The following is a 19,246-nucleotide window of genomic DNA, read 5'->3' as shown; positions in this document are numbered from 1 at the left end:
TCACACACCATAAGACCAAACTACCTTTTACATTCCTCAATAAATTGACTATTGCCTTGATCAAAAAGAGCTTCACTCTTCATCCAAGGATCCTCCCAAAACCTTATTTTGTCACCTTTTCCAAGGACCCATCTAGCCCCAGCTTTGGCCACTTTTATGGATTTGATGATACTATTCCAAATGAAGGATCCAACAGGGATGTCTTTAGAATCAAGGACCCCTTGGATAGGCTGATTCTGAATATATTTGTCAAACTAGATTTGATTCCAATCTTTCTTGGTATCATAAGCTCTCCATAATTATTTTGCTAGGAGAGCTTTATTAAAGGTTTTAAGAGCTTTAATCCCCAACCCTCCTTTGTTCTTTGGTTTACAAACTTTGTCCCAAGCAACCAAGGATATCCTCTTTTTTTCTTCAACTCCTGACCATAGAAATATCTTCTAGATTCTTTCCAATGCTTCAACAAATTTAGTCGGGATACCAAATAAGTTGAGAGCATAAATAGGGAGGTTCTAGAGTGTAGCTTGAAGGAACTGCAATTTCCTAGCCTGAGATAAAATGGAACCTTTCCACCCAGCAAGTTTTTTGTTGAGTTTGTCAATAAGCATATTCCAGAAGGAGTTTGGGGGAACTAAACCCAAGGGAAGACCCAATTAGGTGGAAGGGAGCATGTCCACCTTGCAACCAATAATTTTAGCAATTCTCTATTGTCTTATGACCAGAGTGTTCATGAAGTATATAGCCAATTTGTCCCAATTGACTTGCTGGCCAGTAGCCGAAGAATAATAATTAAGAGCAGTTTTGAAGGCCTCAACCTCCCCAACAGAAGAATATCCCATGAGGATAGTATCATCAACAAACTATTGATGATAACAAAAAACATTTGCAGAGGAAGGTTGAAGGCCTTTGATGATTTTATTCACTTTCAAATTATGTATCAATCTTCTCATGCTCTCTGCCAAAATGGTGAAAAGTATAAGATATATGGGATCTCCTTGTCTGAGCCCCCTAGATGATTTAAAGAATTTCGTAGGAGATCCATTAATAAGAATTGAAAACATAGGAGTGGTGATCAACTCTCTAATAATTTTGGTTATCTTCTCATCAAATCCAAAAGCCTCCATGATTCTGAAAAGAACATGCCAATCCACTCTATCATAAGCCTTCGCTAGATCCAACTTTATCAAAAATCCTTCTTTTTTAGCAGCATTGTGGGAATGAATATTCTCATTCACAAGAATGATAGAGTCCAAAATTTACCTACTAGGAACAAAGCCTATCTTCTCCTCAGAGATGATGAAGGGGAGAACCGCCAAAATTCTAGTAGTCAAAACTTTTGAAATGATCTTATAGAAAGAGTTACATAGACTTATTGGTCTAAATTTTCCCATTGAATCCACCCCAGCAACTTTAGGAATTAATGCAATAAACATGGAATTGAGTTCCTTAAGGATTCTTCTAGAGCCAAAAAATTCTTTAACCACATTAACCATGTCTTCTCCCACAATATGACAGAATTCCTAGAAGAAAAACATAGTGAAGCCATCAGGACCCGGAGCTTTATCCTCTTGAAATGAAAAGACAACTTTTTTAATTTCTCCAGTAGAAGGGATAGCAGAGAGGGCCTTATTCTGAGTAGGATTAATGATCTTGGGAATGATATTAACCAAATTATATTGTTGGGTATAATCAATGTCCTGGTGAGGAGTTGATTGAAGAAACTGACTGCTTCATCCCTAATTTCATCCTTATTAAGAAGAGTTTTATCCTCAATAATTAGTTTGGAAATTATATTCGCAGCTTTATGTTTTAGAGAAGTCATGTGGAAAAATTTAGTGTTTCTGTCCCCAGCCTCCAACCAAATCGCCCTAGATCTCTAACTCCAATAGATTTCCTCCCTAGAGATGATATTGTGGAGTTTGACTAAAACATCATCTTCCATGGCTTTAGAATACTTTTAATAGCCATCTTTCTGTATTGAATTTTGGATCTGTTCTAGTTCCTCCTTCAACTTTTTCTTTGAATCAAAAATATCACCAAAGACCTTCTCGTTCCATATCTTAATGTTGACTTTGATATTTTTAAGTTTTTTAGCAACTTTATACATGGCAGTTCCATTCACATCAATATTCCACCAGTTGGCAATAGATTTTTCAAGATAAGGGTGGGAAATCCACATCTTTTCAAACTGGAAAGGGAAACTCTGATTATTCTTAAAATTCTCAGTAGCAAAAGTAATGGGATAATGATCCGAACCAATTCTATTAATAATAGACAGGGAGCATCTATGAGAAAGAATCCAATCATTAGTGACAAGGGATCTATCAAGTCTTACCTGAATGAGGTCTTCACCATCCCTTTGGTTAGACCATGTGTAGGATGCCCCATTGAGATCCATATCAATGAGAGCATTGAAATTGGTAAAGTCCATCAAGTCAAATCTACTATCTGGTTGTGCTTGAGCTCCCCCAGATTTATCAATGCCTTGCAGGGGAGTATTGAAATCTCCCATCACAACCCAGTTGCTCGTAGGGAAAGATCTTCTTTTTTGCTGGATTTTATCCCAAAATTTGCTTCTAGCAGATTTGGAGTTAGGGGCATAGATATTGGTAATCACACATTCCTTTCCTTCATAGGTGCTTTTAACTTTTAGGGATATTATGTTGCCATCTTCATCAATCATGTCTCCAGAGATGGTTTTCTTGTTCCAGAAAATCGCAACCCCCTAGATGCCCCATTTGAGCTGCTACCACAGACCCCTCCATTTTTAAAGAAGTTTAAGTTCTCCACTTTCTCTTTACTCATTTTGGTTTCCCGAACCAGGATAATATCCGGATTTTGATCTCGAATAAGATTTCGTAATATATCCTGTTTATTGAGACCATTTAGGCCTCTGATATTCCATGATATTACCTTCATTTGGAAACCTGAGGGCAGGATTCCTTTATAGTTCGCTACCTTCCATTAGCTATGTTTTTCTTGCTCTCCTAGTCCTTATGCCATTTCATAGTTTTACGTCCCGGTGGGGATTTTGAAACACCAAAATCAGCATTGGACCTGGTCTTGGTTTTCACCCCATTAAGGCCTCCTACCTTCTTATTTTAAAAAACAATAATGTTAACCATAAATCTCTTAACATAATTTAACAAACAATTAATTGTCCTTAAACACAATTATTCCCAAGCCAATAAAAATATATTAATTGTCTCATTCTTTTAAGTGCATGTTTTGCATCACTTTGCATGCAACTCTCTTGTTTAATGAAATGAGCCTTTTCATTATTGCATTTATGTTGAACTTGTACAAAAGTATTCATTTAAAATTTCTTAAAAACTTTGACAAATTGGTAAACTACTTGAATATATCTAAGAATCTTCAAGTTAAATATCATTATTTTATTTATTTGAATTTGAATATTTATTTGAGTAATATGTTCAAATTTTATTTTTTTAATTAGTAAAAGGGTTATAATCAAATATATTTGATATTAATTTAAACATAAGATATAGAAAGAGTTTACGAGTCTAAAAAAAGGATAACCAATTTGAAAAACATATCCTAGACTAAATAAAATTACCAAATGGCCCTAAGATTATAGAGAGAAAAACCAAAATTACTAGAAACCAGAGTTCAGAATTGAAGAAGGCTATAAACATGTAAACTAAACCAGAAATAACGATGAAAATTAGTCCTTCTGACCTTAGTAAAAAAAGACCATTTTGATAGAAGAGGAAGTTGTCTAGCAGAGGAGTGAGAGCCTAGAAGGAGAGGAGGATAAACCCACTCAATAATGACAGGAACATTCTTCCCCTAGTTAATTTTCTTTGGTTTAGGAAAGCAATCGATCACTTCCTCAGGTTCTTGTCCACCACGAACCATAATTTCCTTTAATTCTTCCTCCCAGACAAACAAATGATCTTCTCAGGCAAATTCATGAATATGATCATTTTTAATTGTTTAATATAATGTTAATTTTATGTTTTCTTTTTTCCCCCTTGTCTTCAAAAACTTAAGGCAAATGAATTCCAATAATTGACATGATCAAATTTATGAAATAATTTAAATCTATGTCTATATTTAAATATACATACATGAAGATCAAGTAAACAATCATGTAATTAAACTAGAAAAAATAATAATTTATTTGTAAAAATCTAGAATCTTTGTATGAATCAACATTAAAATTCTAACACTTTAATGAATCAATTTCAAACATCTATTATAATATATGCCTATCTTTAAAAATTTAATTATAATATTTAAATTGAAATTCTATTTGTACTAAGAAAATGGTAACTTTATTGATATTTTGTATAATCTTTCACTGTTTCACACAATTATTTGAAAATATCATTTTATTTTCATTACACTGTGTACTATTCTTTTACTACATAATAATTTTTTAGCAACACCTAAATGTTGTATTCTATGCTACCATTATGAACCTTGATATGTGTTGCTTCTGGATTCGATTGTGTGAGTGTTTTTTCATCAAAGTTTCAGATCACACTCTGTGATCCATAATTAGGATGAGAAAAAGATCATAAGGAGAGAAAAAAAACTCCTTATGATCTCTTTTTGATCTTGATGATGGATCACAGAGTGTGATCTAAAATGTTGACAAAAAACACTCACACAATCAAATATAGAAGCAACACATTTCAATCACATGGATTGTGGAAATCTATTAGCATTAATTATGAACCTTGAACATAAATTATTTTGATCAACAATTAGATTAATAATAAGTAAAAAATCATTAATAATAGTCGATAGGCTTTATGTGTGTAGTTTTTTGCTCATAAAGTATTTTTGTAACGCCTCGCCAAGAAACCCTAGAGGATTTGACAAACATTTCCCAAAAAGAGGTGATTTAAAAAAATAAAAATAAAACATTAAATGAATACTTTGTACATTAGGAGGATAAGATTAAGTTAACTTGCTACTACAACTTCTCCCCTAAGGTTTCTCAACCTGGTTACTTAATCTAACCATACATTATTTAAGGAATTAATCTAAATCAAAGATAACATTTAATACATACATGAACTTAAGCAACATAGTGATTCATACAATTAAATTACATAAAATAAGTATTTATAAAGCTATCTTCATTGGCAAAACACAATGAGATGAACATGATCATATTTAGTTGCAAGGTCAATATTTTCATTAACTGACACAAAACACCTATCATCTAAAACTCATTCCATTTACATAAGATTACATTATCAATACATCAAAGTTACATCATAAGTACATCATACTTACATCATTTCCATGAAGGCATGTATATACATAGGTTACATATGATACACATAAGTACAATTGACAAATACATAAGGTTTAAAATTGGTCTAACCAAACCCAAGAGAGCAAGTTGGAACAAGTACGAAGCCAATCCATGCAAGACCAGTACAAAATCTCTGATGGAAGAAGGCAACTACCACCCGACCATGTGGATCCAAAAGGTCCACCCCCTGTGCTAGGAGATAGACATAAGGTCCACAAGCAAGAAAACAAAAGAATACAACACATGAACCAGACACACTTCCACCGGGTAATCACAAGCAAGGTACACATAGACAAAAATCAAAACAAGAGTACTCCAGAGGCTACAAATATAGGGCAAAACACTAGTGCTCATAAGGGGAGAGTGTTGCTAGGTAGACCATGGCAATTTGATAAGAAGATGATCTATGATGGAGAGGAGAACTCAATTTCCTTCAAGAAGGACAACAGAACCTATAAGATTCACTCTATGATAGAGAGTGATGAGGGAACCTCAAGAACACCTAGTGTCTTACTTAATATTGGTAAAGAGTTCTTACACCTACTACATGAAGAGGAGACAGTGGGATGTGCCATCTTTGTGAAGCCAAAGGAGGAGGAAGATAAGTTGTAGACAGAGGTACCTAAGGAGGTAAAACAAATGTTGCAAGAGTATAAAGATATAGTGAGTGATGGAGCACCTACAACACTTCCACCAAGAAGGTCTATTAGCCATCAAATAGACTTTATACCTGGTGCATCCCTGCCCAATAAAGTAGCATATAAGCTCACACCTGACCAAAATAAGGAGGTGGCAAGGCAAGTGTTGGAGTTGTTGGATCAAGGACTGATCAAGAAGAGCATCAGCCCATGTGCAGTCCCCGTAGTACTAGCAACAAAGAAGGGAGGCAAGTGGAGACTTTGCACTGATTCAAGGAAAATCAATAGGATCACCATAAGGTATAGATTTCCTATTCCTAAAATAGAGGATTTGATGGAATGTTTAGGAGGTGCCATGTATTTTACTAAGTTGGACCTTAAAAGTGGTTATCATCAGATTAGAATTAAGGAGGGTGATGAGTGGAAGACCACTTTTAAGACCACATAAGGGTTGTATGAATGGCTTGTGATGCCATTTGGGCTTACCAATGCCCCAAGAACCTTCATGAGGTTGATGAATGAGGTGTTGAAGGACTTCATAGGTAGATTTGTGGTGGTGTACTTAGATGTCATACTCATCTATAGCAGAACCAAAGAGGAGCACCTAGAACATTTGAGGTTAGTCCTAGAGAGGTTGCATGAAGAGAGGTTGGAAATCAACTTAGAGAAGTGTGACTTTTTGAAGCATGAGTTAGTCTACTTGGGGTTTGTGGTGTCTAAGGGAACCTTGAAGATGGATCCAAGCAAAGTGGAGGTGATTTTGAATTGGCCTGCCCCTAAAATAGGGACTGAAGTTAGGAGTTTCCAGGGTTTAGCCCAATTCTATAGAAAGTTTGTGAGGAACTTTAGTGGCATATGTGCACCAATACTTGAAACCATAAAAGGAGGCCTTAAAACTAAGTTCAAATGGACTAAATAGGTTGATAAAGCATTCCAATTATTGAAGCAAGAAGTAGCCACAAAACCCATCCTACCCTTACCTACTTTTGACAAACTATTCACATTGGAGTGTGATGCAAGTGGCATTGCAGTAGGGGGTGTATTGAGTCAAGAGGGAAGGCCTGTGGCATTTTTTAGTAAGAAACTTAATGAGGCAAAGAAGAGGTATTCATCATATGATCTAGAGTTGTATGCACTAGTTGAGTCTCTCAAGAAGTGGAGGCATTACCTACTCCCAAAGGAATTTGTGGTGTTCACAGATAAGCAGGCTTTGAGTTACATCAACACTCAAGAGAAGCTTAGCAATAGACATTTGAAGTGGATGGAGTACCTCCAATCCTTTACCTTTACCATCAAGCATAAAAAGGGGCAGCTTAACAAGGTGGCAGATGCTTTGAATTGGAAGTTGTTGACTGTCCAAGAAATACAATTGCAGAGCATAGGGATAGAAGGTTTCAAGGATCTCCATGAAGAAGATGAGGACTTCTCTTCAGCCTACAAGGTCTGTAAGGAGTTTGAGAATCATTTTCATGGTGAGTATGCAGATTACACTCTTCAAAATGGTCTCTTGTTCAAAGGCAGTCAATTATGTGTGCCTAGAGGATCCATGAGAGAAAATCTCATACAAGAGAAACACAATGGTAGTCTAAGTGGACACTTTGGAATCAATAAAACTTTGGATCTAGTACAAAGGTTCTACTATTGGCCTAGGTTACCAAGGGATGTGAGAAGGTATGTGGAGCAATGTGGTGTGTGTCAAAGGGAAAAAGGAGGATCAAGTAATGCAGGCCTCTGTCAGCCATTACCGATCCCAAATAGGCCTTGGGAGTGTGTGAGCATGGACTTTGTGGTAGGACTCCCCAAGACAAAGATAGGTATGGATAGCATCTATGTGGTGGTAGACAGATTTTCTAAGATGAGCCATTTTATTCCATTTAGAACTACTCATGATGCTAGTTATATTGCACATCTCTTCTTTAAGTAGATTGTAAGGATTCATGGACTCCCAATAAGTATTATTTCAGATAAGGATAGCAAGTTCATGGGCCATTTTTGGCAAACCTTATGGAGAAGACTAGGCACTAATTTGTCATTCAGCTCAGCTTACCATCCACAAATTGATGGTCAAACTAAAGTCATTAATAGGGTGTTAGGCAACTTGTTGAGGTGTCTGACCAAGGAGTATGGGCAGACATGGGATCTAGTTATTCCACAAGATGAGTATGCTTACAATGACAGTGTAAATAGGACCACTGGAAGGAGTCCTTTTGAGGTTGTCTATGGTAGACATCCAAGAGGGGTGTGTGAACTAAGAGAACTTGGTTCCTTGGAGATGAAGAGTGGGCAAGTAGAGGAATTCACTCAAACCATCAGGGAAGTCCAAGAACAGGTCAAGAGAGACATCCTAGAGTCTACTCAAAAACTGAAAGAAAAAGTGGATGAAAGAAGGAGAGAGGTTCTATTCAAAGTGGGTGACTATGTGATGGTCCATTTAAGCAAAGCTAGAATGCAAAGTGGCAAGCCTACTAAGCTACAAATGAAGAGGGTAGGACCTTCTAAAATTCTATCCAAATATGGTGAGAACACCTACAAGGTGGACCTTCCTTCAGATTTGGCTATATCACCAGTCTTCAATGTTGCTAATTTGATACTATACAAAGGTGAAATAGCAGGGCAAACTGAGAATCAAGCCAAGGTGCTGCAGGACTTGGATGTGAATGCCTTACCTCAAGTGAAGCAACCCATAGTAGAGGAGATCTTGGAGTCAAGGGTGAAGAAGTCTACTAGACACCAAGTCTACATGGAACACTTGGTGAAGTGGGCAGGTCAACCTGAGTCTGAAGCCACTTGGGTTGAAGAGAGAAGGTTCAAGAAACTTGGTATTGACTCAACTCTCATCTCTCCCCTAGTTCCTTAATTTTGTGAAAAGGGGGAGTATGGTGTAGGAGAACCCTTCTAAGGTCTTCCTCCATGTGACTTTTGTTGGAATTTTGCTTCTTTAAGAAGCCATGTAAATGTAATAAGGGCCAAGAGCTCATTGGTCTTTTCTTAGATCCTAGGTTCACAAGTCTAGGTTGAAGTTTCTTGTGGAGTAGAGGGTATGTGTGCCTTTGATGAGTTTGGGGTCCTTTTGGCATGGTTGTGTCCATAGGATAGCCCAAGGTAGGCCCAAAAGTCAAGAAAAGCAACATTGTAAAAGTTGCTCAAAAGTTGTAAAAAGTTGCATGACAACTTTTCAAAGTTGTCATGCAACTTTTCCACCAAATAGGTCATAACCTTAGCTTGGCATTGGGAAACCTAGCCATGGCACAAAAATTAAGGCAGAGACACTATAAACTATTGCAAACCCTAAAATGAGGGGTTGGATGTCAGATTGTACGGCCCAAGAGAAAAGACCTTGACTATGACTGTGTTTTTGTTGCCAGTCAACACAAGTGGAGCATTAACAGGTTGATAATGGATTGTTTTGCAAACTAAATAGTGTTGAGAGTCTTGCATTGTGTTTATACTTTCATTTTGAGCACTTAGGTTAGGTTCTTGTGAAGGTTTTTGTGTGTTTTGTAATTATTTTGTGAAGTTACTCTTTCACTGTCCAGTTTTGGACTGTTTTATGTAAATGGGTTGAAAATTCCTATCCCCATTGTGGAAACACCATGAAACCATGGGGAATAGGAGTACAGAACCTATATAGTTCCTCAGAGGAAGCAGGGCCCCTGAAGATGTAGGAAAGCTTTTCAAAGACCCACTCCTAGGAGAGACTGGACTATGCCCAGCTAGGAAGGGTTGAGGTTACAGAGGTGCATGAGAGCAAGGTAGGACAAGGAAGGAGGAACACTTTGGAAGAGTTGTAGAGGGGTGTGTGGAGCACAATTGGTGAGAAGGAGGAGCTTCCACCAATCCAAATAAGGTGTTAAAGATAGAAAACCATCACTGTGACCCAGGCAGGCCTAAAAACCCTCATAAAAACTCTTAAAAACCCCAAAATTCACCTAGGGCATTGTATGGACACTTGGAGGCCCAAAACTAGGAAAATATTTGAGCCCTTACCAAATTATTAGCAGTCCCTTTGGGAAGTTTCACAAGTTTGTGCATCGTTTGCAAGAGGGAGCCCTAAAAGTCCGAAATGGAGGCCTAATTGGGCACATTTCTTGTAGCCCTATTTTGTAGGAAAGAAGCAAAATAGTGAGATCGGTAACAAAATGGAAGGTTAAAACCTCTTGGGGGCACATGAATGGATGGAAAACCATGTCAAAGACCTATCCTATCCTTTCTAGGACCTAAGAAAGTGTAGGAGGAGCTAAACCCTGATTAGCCTATGTGAGGGTTTTCGATGCTTATGAGTAGGTGTGACCGTAGGAGAAGTATCACAGGTTGTTGGTGGGTGGATTGGGAAAGGTCAGGGGATTCCACAGGCAAGGGAAGTCCTAGAGACCCTAGGGTGTGGTTGGAAAACCTGGTGATCCAAGGAGAGGATCAAGGAGCATAGACTAGGCTAGTCTATCCCATACCCATTCCCATCAGATCGGTTCCTACTATTATATCAGTCTTTAACCGGACAAGGCTCCTAATAGAGTGGACTTCTAAAGAGTTCAAAAAAAATCTTGTGGGTATTCATCCCCGCTATGGTTTTTCCCTGTTGGGTTTCCTTGTGAAAAATATGTGTGTTATGTGTGATGTCTTCTTCATGTGATGCTTTGTTGTTTTCTGTCAAGTGGTGAATCTTGTTGATCTAGTTGCTCATATGTATATATTTGATGGTAGATTACCTATTCATGCATTAGGGTGAAAAGGAAATGAAGTGTTAGATTGTATGAGAAGATAAGTGTCAGCTGGTTTATGCTTGTCTCAGTTATTCTGGGTTTTGCCGGTTGTACTCTGTTTGAGGACCGGTGTCACTATTTGTCTGTCAATGCACAGTGTCTGCAGACAAACCAGTTCAAGAGTGTGTTTTTGTCTATACTGGTTCACCCCCCCCCTCTCAGTACCAGTTGGGTACTACTCATTGATCATTGTATTATCAATTAGTATCAGAGCGTCCTCTAGGTCCTCTGTGTTATAAGCTTAATCGCTTGAGGTAAAGATCCTAGTCTAATGATGAAGAAGGAAGGTCCAAAGTTTAACTGAGAAAATTTTAGTATATGGAAAGATAGAATGATGATATACATCAGAAGCATGGGTGCTCAACACTAGAGCTATGTTGAGAATGCCTATGTTGCCCCTACCAGTACTCTCACCGATGACCAAAAGAGAGAGATATAGGAGAATGGGCAAGTCATGAAAGCCCTAATTAGTAGTTTATTTGACATCAAGTTTTTTGATGTCCAAGATAAGGAAAATCCCAAAGAGGTATGGGATACTCTTGAAAATATCTATGGCGATGATAAGCATGTAAAACAAGCTAAGGAAGAAATCCTTAGAGGGAAGTTTGAAGATATGCGGATGGTTGAAGGTGAGACCATTGAATAGTATGGAATAAGAATCAAAACCATTGTTGGAGATATCTAGAGTGCAGGGGGTAAAATAGAAGATTCCATTGTGGTAAGCAAAGTCTTGAGATCCCTGTTGCCGGTCTATGCAATAAGGGTTACTACTATTCAAGAGCTGAGATCAATAGACAAGACTAAGGTATCCCTAGACTCCATCATTGCAAACTTGACAACCTATGAGCTAAATAGTTTTGATGGCAGTGTACAAAAGACTAAATCATCTTTTAAAGCTTCTGTAGTACCATCTCGAAAAGGAAAAGAAGCTAGCACTAGTGGTGAACCAAGATATAGCAGAGAAATGGATGATGAGGAGATTCTGATGGCATTTGAAGCTCTCCTTGCTAGGAAACTTCCTAAAGGAACCGGTAAATACATAGGTAAGCTACCTTTGAAATACTTTTCCTATAACTGGATAGGATATATTGCTGTAAACTATCCTAATGGCGACAATAAGGACAAACTGGAAAGGTTAAAGAAATTCAAAGGAGGAAACCAGAGAAACTGTTTTGTGGCAGTTGATGAAGGTGTCACAGATGAGGAATCAGAGGATGAAGAAAATGAAGATATTGTGTTTATTGCTGTCAAGGAAGATGTGTCAGACAAGAAGGCTCTCGTCTCTTGGTTTGATAATTCCAATGAGTGGATCATTGACAGTGGTTGTTCTCACCATATGACTGGTGATCAGAGCAAGTTTCTATCCTTGGAAAAGTATGATGGTGGTGTTGTTGGCTTTGGCAATGATGCACCATGCATGGTCAAAGGCAGAGGGTCTATCTCTCTAAAGGGAAAGAGTAGTGCTAACAATGTGTATTGGGTTGATGGTCTCAGACACAACCTTCTAAGTGTTGCCCAGCTGAATGATAGTGGCCTCACTCTGGAATTCAAGAATGGAGTTTGTAGAATCAAAGGAAAGAATGGTGAATTGGTGGCCACTGACATGTAGACCAAAGGTAACCTATTTCAGCTAAATGCAAATATAAGTACATGTCTTATGGCTAAATTTGATGATAGCTAGATATGGCATAGGAGACTCTTCCATGTAAACTTTGATAACATTGTGAAGGCTAGTAAGATCAAGGTAGTTAGAGGGTTGTCGGTGCTAAGAAAACTGGATAATACCTTGTGTAGAGAGTGTCAATTGGGGAAAATGTCTACCTCAACCTTCAAAGGTAAATCATTCACTGCTGACAACTTGCTTGATCTTGTGCATACTAATTTGTGTGGTCCTATGAAAACTAGAAGTGTGCAGGGTGATAGGTACTTGATGATTCTCACTGATGACTGCTCAAGAATGATGTGGGTCACATTCTTGAAAGACAAGTCTGAAGCCTTTGTAAAGTTCAAAGCTTTTAGAGCATTAGTGGAGAATGAAAGTGGTAAGAGGATCAAGTGCCTGAGAACTGATCACGGAGGGGAATTCACTTCCGGTGAATTCAACAAGTACTATGAAGAACATGGCATTAAGAGGCAACTATCTGCCCCCTGGACTCCACAACAGAATGACCCAGCAGAGAGGAATAACCAGACTGTAGTTGAAGCAGCTAGAACCATGTTGATTCAAGGAAAGGTAGCTCACACCTTTTGGAGAGAAGCGGTGAGCACTCCAGTCTACACAATGAACCAGGTACTCATCAAGAAAGGTAAGGATAAAACTCCTTATGAGTATTGGACCGGTAAGACACCTATGGTTAGCTACTTTAGAGTGTTTGATAGAAAATATTACATCAAGAGGAGTGAACACCAAAGCAAATTTGATGCGAAATGTGATGAGGGAATATTCCTAGGATATTCCACCAAGAGAAAAGCTCTCAAGTGTTTCAACAATAGGACTCAAAGAATTATGGAAAGCATCAATGTAAGAGTTGATGAAACCTCTGAGAAAACTGAGGAAACTGACAGTTTGCAAGTGGTAAATGAACTGGTTGTAACATTTTGGGAACCGGTTGTCAGTCAACTAAGTACCAGTAATAGTGTTCCTACACCGGTAGATGTAGATGCTGATACTGATGGAGATGAGGATGAAGAAGAAGAAAATCAAGAGGAATCCATTAAGACCATTCCTCGGCATGTCAAGCTGAATCATGATCCTAAGCAAATCATAGGAGATAAGGATGTAGCAATCCTTACAAGAAGAAAGGTCAGAGAAAACTCATGTATGATCTCTGGATTTGAGCCTAAGTCATTCAAAGAGGCCCATAAAGATGAAGAATGGATCAAGGCAATGGTACATGGTCTTTGGTACCTAGACCAGAGCATAAAAATGTCGTTGGTACCAAATGGGTTTTCAGAAATAAGCTAAATGAGGATGGCATAGTGATTAGGAACAAAGCTAGATTGGTGTGCAAAGGATATGCTCAAGAAGAAGGAGAAGACTATGGAGAAACCTTTGCTCCTATATCCAGATTGGAAGGAGTCCATATGCTTCTTGCATATGCAGCTTTTAAAGGTTTCAAAGTATATCAAATGGATGTAAAATTTGCATTCCTAAATGGTGTACTTGAAGAGGAGGTGTATATTGAGCAACCAGATGGGTTTTCCCTATCTGAAGATAGTGACATGGTATGTAGGCTACATAAAGCCTTATATGGTCTAAAGCAGGCACCTAGAGCATGGTATGAATGTCTGCATTCCCATCTTGTGAAGATTGAATTTGAGAGAACGAGTGAAGATAGCAATATCTACTTGAAGTTTGAAAGAGATTAGATCCTGATCTGTGAGGTATTTGTTGATGACATTATCTTTGGTGGAGATGACAAGATGAGTCATGAGTTTGCTGATGAGATGAAGAAAGAGTTTGAGATGTCACTCATAGGGGAGATTAAATTCTTCATTGGACTGTAGATCTAGCAGATGAAAGATGGAATCTTTATCACTCAGTCCAAGTATGTCAAAGAGGTGTTGAAGACCTTTGGCATGGAAGATAGCAAACTGGTTGGTACTCCGATGGTGATCGGTTGTAAACTATCCAAAGAAGATGACTCAGCATTAGTCGATGAGAAGGAATACCGATCAATAATGGTAAGTTGCATTATGTAGTGCATAACAGACCAGATATTGCACATGCAATTGGCATTACTACAAGATTCCAGAAAAGCCCAAGAGAATCCCACTTGGTTGCAGTCAAGCGGATTCTTAGGTATCTGAAGGGAACTATTGACTATGGATTGTGGCATCCATATAGCAAGGATTTTAACTTGAAAGTATACACAGATGTTGATTGGGCAGGCAATATAGATGACTGAAAAAGCACAACAGGTGGTGCATTCTTTCTAGGTGGTAGACTGGTCTCATGGATGAGTAAGAAGCAGAGTTGTATCTCTCAGTCTACAACGGAAGTAGAGTATGTTGCAGCTTTCATGAACTGCACTTAGACAATTTGGATGAAGCATGTATTAAATGTCTTCAAATTTCCTGTATCTTAACTAGTAAGTATATTTTGTGACAATACTAGTGCAATTAATATCTCCAAGAATCCGGTTTTTTACATTCTAGAACCAAGCACTTTGAGCTTAAGTATCATTTCTTGAGGGAAAAGGTTCAGAACAAAGAGATTACACTAGAACATGTTTCCAGCCAGGAGCATTTAGCAGACATATTTACCAAGCCTCTCCCAAAGGCTACATTTATGTACTTAAGAGGTGAATTAGGGGTGTTGCCCCTTCAAGAGGTAAACTAAAGCTATATGCTCCACATCAGTCAGGTATTGCATAGTCAAATTTTTCTTCAAGATTGATGTGTTGAAGGAGGCTACTCCTCAGGGGGAGCAACATAATGGAACAAGGAAGCTTGTGCCTCTACTTTGACATTGTTGTCAAAGGGGGAGAAGATGTGAAGCATAGAAGATATCTGCAAAAAATTGGGGAGAAGATGTCAAGCGGAGAGATATCTTTGTATATTGCCATCAATGCCAAAGGGGGAGATTGTTGGCATTATGTGAACCAGCATGAGAACATAATGACATTGTATGTTGTCATTGATGTCAATATGCTGAAGAGGTGAGAACCGGCATATGTGAGACCCGGTGTAACACTGTGAACCGACATTTGTGTCAAAGCAAAGCGGTGTGTTTGTTCAAGGTGAACCGGCATATGGTTATGGGAACCGGCACATGGAAGTGTTGTATGACTACCGGTTGGTAGTCTCAACTTCAGGGTTTTTGGTTGAAGTGCTTCAAGCTTGTGTGGCTCAATCGGTGACTTTGTGTGATGAGTTAGCATGGTAACGAAGAATAGATCGTCTTGCCACGTAAGCCTTGTGCGTGTGAAGGATCTTGCATGAAGGAGATTGTTCCTATCTACCTCGGAAATGTGCGAAGTCTGTAAAATGGTGATAATGTGTGATGGGTTATCAACCACCATGAAATCGGTGGAAATGGACGATGGAGAATGTCTTGAGATTGGATCAAGAACTATTGCATTTAATGCAGTGTGCTCAACGGTCAAGATTGAACTGTTTGAATTCCTTAACGTAACAGGTTTTAAGGTTTAGGGTTTATGCTACCGACCTATCTGTTTTCCTATAAGGTAGATGTTGTGATTCTTTCTAAGGTTGTTGGCAAAAGTTGTGTGTGTGTATCCAAGAGAAGGGATATGTGATTCTTGCTAGACCAAAAGGAGAGAAGTGATACCTGCAGAGTGTAAGTGCAGAAGGTGAAGAGGAGCTTAAGCAGATCTCCATTGGCATTGAGTGTTGTTACCATATCATTGTAATACCTGTTGATCTCTAACCACTTCAACAATTGAGAAATCCCTTAACAGGGTAGCTTTAACAGGCTTGTTGTAAATCCTTTAATAGGGTGACTCAAAACCATTGAGTTCTTGAAATCCTCTAACAAGGTAACCTTTAACAGGGTTTAACCCTTAACTGGGTATTCTAGCCATCCCTTAACCAGGTGATCCCTAACAGGATCAGTTCCTAATAGAACCTATTGTATTAGTCTTTAACTGGACAAGGCTCCTAACGGAGCGGACTTCTAAAGAGTTCAAAAACAAGCTTGTGGGTATTCATCCCCACTGTGGTTTTTCCCTGTTGGGTTTTGACGTGAAAAATATGTGTGTTATGTGTGATGTCTTCTTCATGTGATGCTTTGTTGTTTTCTATCAAGCAGTGAATCTTGTTGATCTAGTTGCTCATATTTATGTCTTTGATGGTAGATTACCTGTTCATGCATTAGGGTGAAAAGGAAATGAAGTGTTAGATTGTATGAGAAGATAAGTGTTAGTTGGTTTATGCTTGTCTCAGTTATTCTGGGTTTTGCCAGTTGTACTCTGTTTGAGGACCGGTGTCACTGTTTGTCTGTCAATGCACAGTGTCTGCAGACAAACCAGTTCAAGAGTGTGTTTTTGTCTATACTGATTCACCCCCCTCTCTCAGTACCAGTTGGGTACTACTCATTCATCATTGTGTTATCAATTCATATACTATGGCCAAGAGTACATAAATATTACATAGATGGGAAATGCACTTACATTTAGGCTCACTCATCAAATATAACTACCCAGAAGGCTACAACCCTAAGGGAAGTCAAACTAACTTACAGTTTGATTACAATAATGAAATATAGTGAAATGAACTCTGAAGTAGCATCTGACAATGCATGAATGAGTTTTGGTTAAGCACTAGATCTTTGACTATACTCGCTCTACAAATACCATGTTTCTATCTCAGTCAGCTACCAAATTATCTATGAGCCAAATGTGTATGTGCAACTATGCTCAATCGCACCAAAACGGATCACCATATCAATTTTACACTGAAAACCAATAGCCAATTCAATCTTATATATCCGATCTTATAAAAAAATAATCTCATCCAAGTCAACTATCAAAAGTATAACATGTAGCTTCAAGTCAACTTCAATCTCCAACAAGACATAACACCAGATCAAAATGACTTTCTAAAATGGTTTACCAATGTCGGCCTCATTATTTGAACCTTGAACTTAGTCACCAAAATCACCACAATCACCGAAAATCTTACCAGACCAAAACTGTACTGGAATAATCCTAATTTACTGATTAACTAGCTACCGGTTAACTTCCCACTTCTAGATAAGAGAAATCGCGAGCATTGGATTGAATTTGCAAGAAGAGTTTCCATCAATGCCAACCCTAAACCATGAATCAAGCATCAGAAGTCACCAGATGAGTGTCAATTGCCAATAATCTCCCCCTTTGGCATTGATGGCAACACTCGTGAAAAATGTCAAAGTGTTGAAACCTAAGACCTGTACACCAAATCATTGTAAGGCTCCCCCTTAGATCAAAAATCCAAAAATATGCATCACAGAACTATACACTCCATATGCAACCAATCTATACATTTTTCACCTTATCTCTCCCCCTTTGTCAACAATTCCAAAAATAGGTTGTGAAGCAAAATATTATGTACATATATACACATATTGAATGAACAAATCTATACATACTTAAGTACATCTCCATATGCAACCTTAAGGAACCCAAAATAGGTGTTCCAACCTACTTGCAATTTCTCCAAAATAGAAACAGAACCGTTCAAAACATAAGCATGGAATTCTATTGCATGCAACTCAGTTGGAGTCACCTGAGACATATTTTGAATACAGTCTATCTTATGGCACACCAAGGTGTCTATCTGAGGACCAATTAGGTTTTTGATTTCACCAACCCACCTTACCATTTTCTCCTTCTCTTTCTCAAAATTCCCAATCTGTTCCATAATTGTCAAAAATTGACCTTCAATACTATCGGTTAAGTTAACCATAGGGTCATAAGCTTAGGAAATCTAAGCTAACTGATCTCTGCAATTATCTATTTGCGTTTCTATTTCAGTAGAAACATTTGTCAAAATTAGACAAGACTTATAAATCTTACCACCTTCCATTAAGGCCTAATCAATTAATTTGAGTTCATTATCAAGCTGGGCCTTACCATTATCAATCATTTGCAAAAATGTTTGTATTCTTGCATCTTTGAATTTTCCTAAAGCCTACCTAGTTGATGCCTTTGTCAAAGAATCAAATTGAGTAGATATATGATCTACCAAGTACTGGAGGTTACTAAATGAATTGGCATTAGCCTCAAGTTGCAATTTTGGAACTACCTATTCTAAAACATTAACATATTTCTCAATAAGATTCTTTTCTTCTGACTCAGATTGTGTTAACTCCTAACTATATTGAGCTTGGAGAGTAGCAACAACAACCATCCTTTTAGCCAGAGACATTTGATTGAAAGGCTTGTCAAAACTGATGTTAAATTGAGGAAAACTCCCTTGGCTTTGTATTTTTGAAGTGTCAATTGCCATGAGGATTGGAGTTTCTATTACTTTAGCTTTCCCTTTGATCTATTTCTCTTATTTTTACTCTTCCTTTTTCTCTGCCTCCTGCCCTGCATTAATTTTATCTTTATGGGTTCCTCTTGTACACCAGTGTCACTACTTGGTGCACCAACCTTTGCATCAACTGATTTGTCTTGTGCCTTATCAGCCTCAACCTCTATTGAATCCAAAATTTATTTCCCTACAACATCTTGAGTGTCCTCCATCCTATTTACATCATGCACTAGAGGATTCTCTACTTGAATGGTTGTATCTTGTGAGTCCACTTTCGAAGGGAAGTCATAGGTAGTCGATTCTCAGTGAGAAACTTCTTCCAGATTTCAATAGTTTCTCTCCTTATTTCCTCTACTCTTCCCACCATCAGGCTATTTACTCTATGTTTGCTTCTAAATTCCTTTTTATTTGCTAGCAAAATCAACCTATCAATTTCTTCTATAGTGATATTGATGCACTGATTGACCAGTTCACTTTCCTTCATTTGTTTGTCCATCTAACTTGCAAATTTTCTTCTACCATCAATTAGACTCTACAAATCTTTCAGAAGGTATATTTCTAATTCAATTAATGTT

Source organism: Cryptomeria japonica, chromosome 9 (genome assembly GCF_030272615.1).
Source record: "Cryptomeria japonica chromosome 9, Sugi_1.0, whole genome shotgun sequence".
In the NCBI taxonomy this organism is placed as follows: Eukaryota; Viridiplantae; Streptophyta; class Pinopsida; order Cupressales; family Cupressaceae; genus Cryptomeria; species Cryptomeria japonica.
Note: the sequence above shows the minus strand (reverse complement) of the source record.